The sequence below is a fragment of the Durio zibethinus genome, chromosome 19, assembly GCF_047325235.1.
Source record: "Durio zibethinus cultivar Kanyao isolate XHJ-2024 chromosome 19, ASM4732523v1, whole genome shotgun sequence".
NCBI classification, from domain to species: Eukaryota; Viridiplantae; Streptophyta; class Magnoliopsida; order Malvales; family Malvaceae; genus Durio; species Durio zibethinus.
The window spans coordinates 5166130-5177549 of NC_143180.1; the positions used below are offsets into that span (position 1 = coordinate 5166130).

Below are 11420 nucleotides of genomic sequence, written 5' to 3' on the forward strand. Positions count from 1 at the left end.
AAAAAAAAAATTGATTGCTTTTGTATAGGAAAAATTGATACTTTCAACTTTTCCCCAAAATATTTTTTAGAAACTTTAGTTTTGAGGAAAATTGATACTTTCAATTTTTCCTCAAAAATTCACTTTTGAAAACTTATTTTTAAGGAAAATTAATACTTTCAATTTTTTCTCAAAAATATTTTTCAAAACTTAGTTTTAAGAAAAATTGATACTTTCAACTTTTCCTCAAAAATATTTTTTAGAAAGCCTATTTTCAAGAAAAATTGATACTTTTAATTTTTTCCCAAAAATATTTTTAAAAAAACTTATTTTCAAGAAAAATTGATTAAGAGCACAGCTACCGGATCTTTATATTTTCCAAAAAAACTTGTTGTTCACCCCCACGCCTTCCACCACTGTCAACCACTATGACGTCGTCGTTAGCCATCTATTGATGATCAGGAAACTCCTAAATTTCACCACGAACCCTCTTTCAACCTCCATGTCATAGATCTAGAGCTAGATTCTAAAAAATTATCCCTTAATGTCCCAAATCTGAAGCCAAAGCTGTGACTTTTCAAGCACCATCTTAGCCTCTTCCACTGTCCGATTCCTTTAAATTTTTAGTATGTTGCTGGAAGTTGCATGAAAATCATCCACTTGGCTGTTTCCCACACCATTCAACCTTCTTCTTGAAGCTGGATCATTTTGGTTCTGACTCTTCCTTATTCTTCGAGTTCAAAAAATTAAGATATCTGCGAGGAACAACTACTTCAACTGGCAAATCACTAGAACCCCTTGTTTCCAGTTTCTGGAAGAATTCCAGATTCAACTCTTTGTCTGTTAATGCATGAGCTTTCTTCCTTAAAATTACAACTGCTTTGTCAAGAATGCTTCCACCTTTCCCTTTGGAAACAAAATCTGAAGTAGGGGACAGATTATTAGATGAATCTTTTACTGATGGATCTGGATTTTTGTCATCAACATTTCAAATTTTAAAGCCATTCTTTTCAGAGGATTCAGCTGATTGAGCATTTTCACCATCATGAGACGAGGCTTTCTGGTCATCTGCAGTTTCATCTTCCCCTTTTTCTGTAATCTTCTTCCATAATTGCAATGCTTCTGTCATGCTATCTCTAACAGGTTTCATCTTGTCAAAGCAACAACCCTCCAGTACTGTTATCGTTGAAGCTACTCTATTTGTAATCAAGTTGCTTAAATGTAGTGCCAAAGCACTCAAAGCATCAGCAGCTGCCTTTCGCGTCACCCAATCTGTGCTTCCAAGGCATTCATGGATGCTTTGTAGCAAGGATTCCAAGCTATGAGGTGCAATTGCTCCCACCTATGACAGACTCGCCACTACCGGTAAAATGGAAGCCTTAGCCATAAAATTTTGATTATTCAACAGCTTGCAAATTCTTGGACACAGCTTCTGAAAAACAGCCAAAGGAGGATCAGTTGCACATTCCACCATCTTAGCCATACACGTTGCTGCACCAGATTGCACCCCGCGTCAGTGACTCGACTTTGTACCACGACTTGCACACTAATAAGGCAACGTTTTGGCCCCATCTCGATGTAACAAAGTGGAGCGCATTTTCCAACATGTTCTCTAGAACCTGGTCCATGTATGACGGCTGAAACTTCGGGTGACCCATCATCCAGGCTGCTGCTATCTGGAGCTCTTCTTGAAGCAACTTACCCCTTTCTAAAAGCACCAAATACGGGGAAATCCTAATCATCAGACATTCCAGATCTCCAAGAAGGTCCCCTTCCTTTCAAACCTGGAGCAATTCCATCAGATTGGACAAATCTTGGTCTTTAAGCATTTCTCGGGTCATGAATGGGGAGGTCACCAGGATAACAATCCTGCTCCCAAGTTGGAGTTTCACAACTGGCCCATAGGTATGAGCTAGTACAACAAAGTAAGAGTGAAGGTCAAGGTCAATGAAGGGAAGGTTTCCCACCAAGAGGAGGCCTCGAGGGCTTGGTGGCAATAGGGGCTTCCCTTTTTATTTTGCTTCTGTTTTCTCCCCCCCTCCTCCGTTTCCGTTGCTTTGTTGCTGTTTATAGGACCAGATTAGAAGAATTTCTGATCAGATGAAAGTCCTCATTCGACTGAGTTATCAAAAACTTAAGACTCATCCTACCTCATATTAAAACCTATAGGAACTCTACAACCTCCAATTTAGGACCAAAGATATAATTTTTTATTTTTTATCACTAAATCTTGTTAAACTAATGATAAATCTAATAAAACAGATAAATTAACTAAAAAAATAAAAATAAAAGTCAATTAGGCCTGCTAGTTGGATCTTAAACCGGGTCCAATGGGCTTAGACTCAAACCCCATTGGACCAGATCCAATGGGCTTGGGTCCGGACTAAATAGGATATCTACAAATATAATTATTTATGTCATAATAATATTATTATGGTTGTTCTTAATTTTTATTACATTTAAAATTTTAATAACTTTTTTAGCATATTACGATAATTCATACTCATTTTACGTTAAATGATATTAATTTTACATTTATTCTCACTTGTTTATGTTACCAATTGTTTTTCAATTTTTAGCTATTTTCTTATATACTTACAAATAAATAAATAATTAAAATTTTACATTCTTAACTTAATTTTATAACAATTTTTTTATGATTGTTCTTACCTTCAATTATATTTAGAATTGTCATTTTTTTTTTTAGTAGGTTATGAAATTTTTTATTGATTTTACATCAAATTATACTAATTTTATATTTTTTTTCTTTGTTTTACATTACCTATTTGCTTTTCAATTTTTAGTTATATTTCTTATATATTTAAAAAATAATAATTAGTTAGAATTTTAAATTGCCAACATAATTACTTATATTACAATAATATATTCTTGCAATTGTTTTTAACTTTTATTATGATTAGAATTGTTATAACTCTTTCTTAATATATTACGACACTTATTATTTATTTTGTGTCAAATAATACTAATTTTATGTTTCTTTTCACTTGTTTAAATTGTTATTTTATTTTTTATTTTTTTGCTATTTTCCTTATATATATTTACAAAATAATAGTTAATTAAAAGTTTACGTTACCATCATAATTATTTATAGTATACTAATATATTTTTATGATTGTTCTTACTTTTCATTACATTTAAAATTGCCATAACTCTTAGTGTTTTATAATACTTCTTACCCATTTCATACCAAATGATACTAATTTATTTTTTAATATATTTATAGGAATAATAATTAATTAAAATTTGAAGTTGTTAACATAATTATTTACTTTACAATAATATTTTCTTATGGTAGTTTATTTTTCTATTACGTTTAAAATTATCATAACTCTTAATATGTTCCTACACTTCTTACCTATTTTAGGCCAAATGATATTAATTTCACATTTGTTCTCACATTTACTTTATCAAGTTATTTTTTAATTTCTACCTATTTTATTTAAATATTTACATAATAATAATTAATTAAAGCTTATGTTGCCAATATAATTATTTACGTTATGATAATATATTATTATGGTTGCTCTTACTTACCATTATGTTTATAAATGTCATAATGTTTTTTAGTTGTATTACAATTTACAACAATTCATACCCATTTTACACTATATGTATCTTCTCACTTATTTATGTGACCAATATGTTTTTTAATTTTTAGCTATTTTTCTTATATGTTTAACAAAATAATTAATTGAAATTTTATGATGATAAATTAATCATTTATGTTAAAATAATATATTTTTATAATTGTCCTTACCTTTAATTATATTTAAAATTATAATAACTTTTTTTTAGTGTGTTATGATACTTTTTTTAGTTTAACACCAAATGATACTAATTTTACATAATCTATTTGTTTTTCAATTTTTAGCTACTTTCTTTATATATTTTAAAAAATAATAATTAGTTAAAATTTTAGGCTATTAATATAATTATTTACATTATAATAATATTTTCTTATGAATGTTCTTACCTTTGATTATGTTTAGAATTATCATAATTTTTTCTTAGTTTGTTATGATACTTTTTGCCCATTTTACTCTAAGTGACACTAATTTTACGTTTTTCACACTTATTTACGTTACAAATTTATTTTTTAATTTATAGCTATTATATTATATACAAAAAAATAATCAATTAAATTTTTATATTCCCATCATAATTATTGACGTTAAAATAATATATTTTACGTTTATTCTTACTTTTAATATGTTTAAAATTGTTATAATTATTTTTTAGTATGTTATGACACTTCTTATCTATTTTACTCAAAATAATACGATTGTTACTTTTTTCTTGAGTATTCACATTTATTTTAGATATTTTTCTTATATATTTATAGAAATAATAATTAATTAAAATTTTATGTTGCTATCTTAATTATTTATATTATAGTATTTTTTATGGTTATTCTTATATTTCATTAAGTTTAGAATTATTATAGTTATTGCTTAGGTATTACAACACTTCTAATATATTTTACGCTAATGATACAAATTTTACAATTCCTTTAACATACTTACATTAATAAATTTTTGATTAATTTTTTTAAAAGTATAATTTCTTTTATGTTAATTTTTATCCTTGAATGTATTTTTAACTATTTTCTTATATATTTATAAGAAAAATAATTAATTTAAATTTTACGTTATTTGCTTAATTATTTACATTAAAATAATTCTCTTAACCTTTTTTTTTACATTTAATTATGTTTAAAATATTCATAACTCGTTTTTAAGCATGTTATGATACTTCTATCTCATTTTACATAAATTGATATAAATTTTATTATTTCTCTCATTTGATTATGATAATAATTTTTTAGTTTTATTTAAAATATAAATTCTTTTAAGTTAATTTTTTTGAAAGAATTTTTATGTTAATATTTTTTAATTTCTTTATAATTATTTTTTTAATATTTTTTAGATATTTTTGTAAATACCAATTACATTAATTTTTTTAAATGAATAATTTTAATAATAATTTTTTTATTTTAGGTTTTTTTCATAAACATATAATAAAGTGAAAAATAAAAAACAATTACATAAAGTGAATATTATTTAAATTATATATAAAATTTTATAAATTTTGTTTTGTATTCTCATTACTTAATAAGCAAATTTTATCTTTCTTTACTTTAAAATTTAATCAATGATTGAGATTTAATTATACAGATCTAATAATTATTATTTGTTGACTTTATTGTAAGGTTAAAAACTTAAACTTACTATAAAAGTCTTTGTGTGTGTGTGTGTATATATATACACACACTATATATATACACACTATAATTTCTTTGAGCTCAAAACCATTCATTTGTGGTTTTAAGAGTCGAAAATATAGTACACTGAAATAGAAAACAATAAATATATATAATTAATTAATTTTTTTTTAAAATTAGTATTAAAGTACTTACCAAAAGCTCTGGCTTTGTTAAGATTATTATATAAGATTAGTTTCAACAATTCTATTTTATCTTGAATCCTTGACAGCACGTTTTCTTACTTTATATAATACGAAAAAAGTTAATTAAAAAAGATATAAAAAAATTGAAAGAAATTAAATTAGTGTAAATGCTCGAAGCATTTAATTTAAAATAATGATTACATGTATTTTTTACATAAAAGTAAGTATGAATCTGTCGTTTTTTCAATTAAAAAAGAGTTTTAGTTTCACAAATTTAATTTCAAGAGCTAAAACGAAATTTTGATTCGTGATTTAATTACAACCTCAAAATCTTATTTCATAATATATAGTTGAATTTTATATTAAATATTTTAATTGAATAAATTTATTTTTAATGTGTAAGTTTTATGTTTTTTATTCTTAAATCAAAATGGTTGAAATTAAAAATATTATTTTTTATTTAAATTAATTATAAATTAAACTTTGATCTAAAGTAAAAAAAATAAATATATACAAAACATACATAGAAGTAATTATAATTTTCTTTACCAATCATTGTAATTATGAATGGAATACATTAAAATTTCATAATAATTCTCATAATAAAAATGATAGTAAAAATATTGAATCAAAAGAAGAAGGATAAGGAAATTAAAATCAATAAACATTTACCAACAAGTTATTGATCCAATCGATTAAATTTTATTTTTTTCAAAAGAGATTTTAAGTTCGAGTTTTATCAATGATTGTTTATTGAAATCATCTCAAATATACGATTTGTAACTACTTATCTTAAACTATCATCAAATTTTTTATTTAAAAAAAAAAAATCAATAGACATTTTATATTGAATTTATGAAAGCGCATGCGGACTAATCCGGTGAGTGTATTACATTAATTAAGATTTTGTTAACTATTATTGTTGAAAGTAATTTTTGAATTAAAAACTGTTTTTTTATCCAAATATAATGTTAAATAATAAAAAAATCTTGAGTGGAAAGGTTTTTAGGATGAAATTCATTATATTATCTTATATTTAAAATATTATTTTTATTTTATGTATATATTTTAAAATATTTTAATTACTCATAATAATTTTTAACAGTATTATTAATATTTAAAATTTTTAATCACATTTTTATCACACTTTTTAAATACATGTTTTCTAATCCTAATTTTTTCAACAATAAAAACAATATTAAACTAACCGTAAATCTATAAGTTACTTGAAATGAGAAATTTTTAATTTTTTTTTTTTTTGCGTCATTTGAGTTTTAGTACTTTATGGTATATATATTTTCCATTATATATATTTTTCATTGAACAATTAAATCTATAATTTCTGTTTCACAAGTTTTTGCCACGCACATACGAATGATAGATTTGACAGGCAATTTCAATTGAATCTCAATCAATATCTGCAGACCAATTCCCAATATTGCTCATCACTATTCCAATTTTGATTCTTTCTCTATAGCTCAATCTGCTATCAAATCCCAAACTGAAAATTTACAAAAAGCAGAGTGTCAAGTTCATTTATTGACAATCAGAATAGCAATAAAAATCAAGCGATTACAATCATTTTGATCAAAGGTTAATTAGATTAAGACAGATAACTAACGCAACTCTGTTCCTTACAAATGAAAGTAATGCAAGGGTAATTAAATATTCTCAAAAAATAAAAAATGTAAGTAGACTTTTCTTTCCAAAAAGATAAGAAAACTACTTAATTCAGTGAGATTGAAGGAAAAAAGGAAAATTAAGAAGAAGACAAATAGATATTAATTGAGGTGAAGCCACGATTTTACAAACAAAAACAATCCAATCTTTCTCTGTCATGTTTGGATTTCACCAAGAAGAAAAAGTGTGCTTGGGACCCAACAATAAAATTAAAAGATCATAATGGTTAAATGAAACATTGATAGAAGGATCACATTTCATTTCTGGACTAATCCAACAAGCATATTGCATCAATTTATCTACAAGATACTTAAAATGGAGAAATCTAGAAAAAATTTTTTGTATCATTTACTTATTAAAATAATTAGATGTTCATTTATTAGTTTTGAATTCAATAAATTTTATTAGGAAAGATATAATACCATTTAAATCTATTTATTTTTATTATTATCAAAATGATATTTTCATTAAACTAGTTTTATTTTTATGGTGGAACTGAAGAATGGTTAAAAAAACAAGTTTTTTTTTTATGATCTTATCTCAACTTCAGCTTACTGTTATTATTTTGTGTAAGTCAAGCATGACATGATTTTAGGCTTTTTCACTATTTGGAAGTAGTTTTGATCTCAATTTTACTAACCTAAACTTAATGATAATATAATTTTACTTAGTGCAGTAGTTAGGTACCAATAATTAAATGAAAGAAATGTTTCTGCATGTAGCTTAGGTTTTCAACACTAATATATTGCAGTTTGGGCAAGAAAGAAATTAAAGATTTATTATAGTTAATAGAAATTAAAGATTTATTATAATTAATTACGTTTAAGAATCTTACTATTCCTAAAAGCCTTGCAGATTTTTAAGGGGCATTTGGTTTGAGAGAATTTAAATATTTTCTCAAAGAATTTTATAGTTGGATATTTAATTCTAACATTTGGTTTAAGGTTAGATTTCGAAGAAAATTGATGAATTTTCAATAGTACCCAAAGTTCAGGAATCAAAAACTCACATCTCCTTGTGGTATTCTAAGATTTTAGAAGAGAAGTAACGTTATTTCCTAATTTGACATGATTAAAAAATTATGAAATATCTATTATCATTTTGAAAAGCATGTTTGGAGATGAATGTAAATCAATTGTAGGTTTCTACTGATAAAAAGTTTGGTTTATATATGACGTTTGGCATGAAAAAAGCTTTCAATAATCCCTTACAAAAAATTGAATGAAATTATTGAAAATATTTCTATCCAAAAATACTTTAAATAATCTTCTTCAATTTTTATGAGGGCATTATTCAAGATATTTTTGATCATAACAACTTGTTCTTCCTGAATACCTTGATTCAAGGCCAAAGAATTTCTTGCCGCTACCATATAATATTCATCTTGACTTGGGGATAAATAAAGCATCTATGTTTTTTTTTATCTCTCAAATATTTTATAAAATAGACTGTCTAGATAACTCCCAACAACCAATCCTGGCATGAATTGCTAAGGGTCAAATAAGTTCAACATTGATTCCTTCGGACATGTCACTTGGGCAAATGCATCAATTTAGAAAAAAAAAAACCCATTCTATGACATTTCAATCTAACAATAGGGATATAATTACACCCCTCCCATTTAGATTGAAAAAGAAAAGAAAGGGTAAAGATAAATAATTTTCTTCACAATATATGGATTTTAAATGAAGTAAAAGTAATTTCTAGAGAAAAAATATAAAAAAGTAAAAGACTTTTCATACTTTTTTTATCATACGTAACCTAATTGTTAGGAAGAATTTGTTCCTTTTTACAAATTTAATGTTGATAAATCCATAGATCTGTCCAAAAATACCTTGAATTATCATTTTTTATTTTTTATAAGTGATTATTCAAAACGTTTTTAGTTAAAAATGCCTTGAATAATCTCAAAAAGAAATGAAAGAGAATTATTGAAGTCATTTTTTGCCACAAAATGCCTTGAATAACACCCTTTCAGAGGGGTTTGTAACAGATTGTTCAAGGTATTTTTTGGTTAAAAAACACCTCGAATAATCACATTTAATTAATTAAATGAGATTATTTAAATTACCATCATATATGCCAAGGAGAATATAATAATTATTCAGGATTTAATATATGTGACTTCTTTTTAACCAAACGAGTGAATTTGAATACGAGATACCCTGAAAATAAAAATAAAAAATCATGGATAATGCACTTTCTTGAGAGATCATACTTAATGTCCTTCAAAATTTATGATTTCACGAACCAAATTAAAGCTTCACCAAGCTGATGCATATTCATTTCATTGAATTGGCCTTTTAATTTCACTAATGAAATGTGGTAGTTATGTATCATTTTCAATACTAAAAAATCCAATAAAATTAAGTTAATTTTAGTTTAAGTGGGTGAAAATTTTAATTAAATAAAGATTCTTCCATATAATTTATTTTATTATGTGACTGAACATTTGAGTAAAAGTAAAGACTATTTAATAGGAAAAAAAATCTAAATTTGATTTACTATAGTTTTATTGTTGCTTTAACTGCGTTAGAATTCTAATAAACTTTTTGTTCCGTTGAACTAGTTTAATATTTTATGCAAGTAATACGAGCTATAGGCCTTGATATATATATATATGGAGAGAGAGAGAAAGAGAGAGAAAAATAAAGTTTTTGAGCACAAAGCTTGACAACTCAAATCTCCATATAAAGTCAATAAATATTTTGCCTATATATTTATATATTGTTTTAAATCACAACGCTAGTTTATATTAAGTAGTAAGCTATTGACATCCATAAATCGTATGATGCAAGGAAGCCTTCTTTTGCATATACTTTCATAACTCAAAATAAATTATTAGCAGTAGATTTAATTAGCTAATAATGAAATGGGCGTTTCTTCGTCCTGTTAAAAAGCATCATTCTAATTAAAATTAAAAAGATAAGTTATACTTGGTTAGCAATCGATGAGTTATTATACCATTTCTTTGACTATTGTGATTCAGTACTTTAGAAACCAAATATATATATATATATTTTTTCATAATTGGAGGAGCAATAGGAGCAGAAAAATTATCTTGGCTAAAACCGCTCACAATCAACTCTACAAATTAATCCCATATCTGTGTAGCAACTTCCAAAGCTTTTGCTGCATGCATGCCCCTAACGCCTCAACTGTTATGCATATATCAGTAGTCATGCATTTTTTTTTGTTGTACTTAAACCAAGTACATGTACAACTTATAATTATAGGTGTGAATGCATGGTTGCGTATATAATATATAATAGCCTTTTGTAACCAAGTATATATAAAAAATTTTAAAACTATTGTATATTGCTTGCAAGGGTTTTCCAATTTTTCTTTTTGTTCTTAATTAGCATCAATTAAAATAAAATTTATCTTGTAAAAATAGACAGGCGGTGGTGCTGGTGGAGACCACCGTACATGCTCATACTTGTGTGCCAAATTTAATTCTTGCTATTTGTGTGTAAACCAATCGTTTTAAAGCAGATCAATAAAGATTTTATTGATATAAAATTAAACTTAAAGACATAACACAGATAAGTATAAATTGATCACTACAATAGAAGTGGAAAATCACACATGTAAAGCAACATTCATTCCACTTAGGCTGGAAATTTGATTGTTGTCCTGCAATTGTCACGAACATTCTCCTTTCTGACATTGCATGATATCACCTTGATTCCTTGTTTATCGACACAAACTATGATCTCTGACAATAGATAATTACCATTTGGTATCTTCACACATCGAAGGAGTGGAGTGACATTTTCAACTTTTCCTCTTACCGCATTGATGATATCACCTCTAGGAGCAAAACCTCCCATTGGAATTGCAGCTTTGATAGCCAAATCAAGGTCCACAGTACTCTTTGTAAACACCATTTTTTTTATTTTTTTTTTATTATTAGTTATTTAATTTTTTTTCTTCTCTCTTTCTTTTATTCTCGTTTCTGTGTTTGTCTTCTTCTCTTTTCTTCTTTTTTCTTTCTTCCTTTCTTTTCCCTTCTTCTTTATCCTTATCCGATTCAAATCTAGTGCATTAAATGCACAATCCCTAAAGTCTAAAATCACCGCCGCTAGCTGTCAACGGCCGACTGACAAGCCGTCAATCAAGAACGGTAGCCGTGATTTTTTAGTTGAAAAATGTGATTCGAATCCCAAAAGATCTGGGATTTAAATCCCAACAAGCTCTATAAATAGAGCTTGTTAACTGCATACGAAAAAGGTAGAATTGAGAAAAGAAACGGAAGCAAAAAATGGCAAAATAAAAAAAGAGAAGCTTCTGTAAAAAATTTTTTTGCAAAAACAAAAAAAAAAAGCAAAAAC

General features: G+C 26.0%; 1 pseudogene; it reads right to left on the reverse strand.

Annotated features, from left to right (window-relative positions):
- Positions 1 to 521: 521 nt before the first annotated feature.
- LOC149513380 (TORTIFOLIA1-like protein 1) lies at positions 522 to 10976 on the reverse strand (annotated as a pseudogene).
- Between the last annotated feature and the right edge of the window lie 444 nt (positions 10977 to 11420).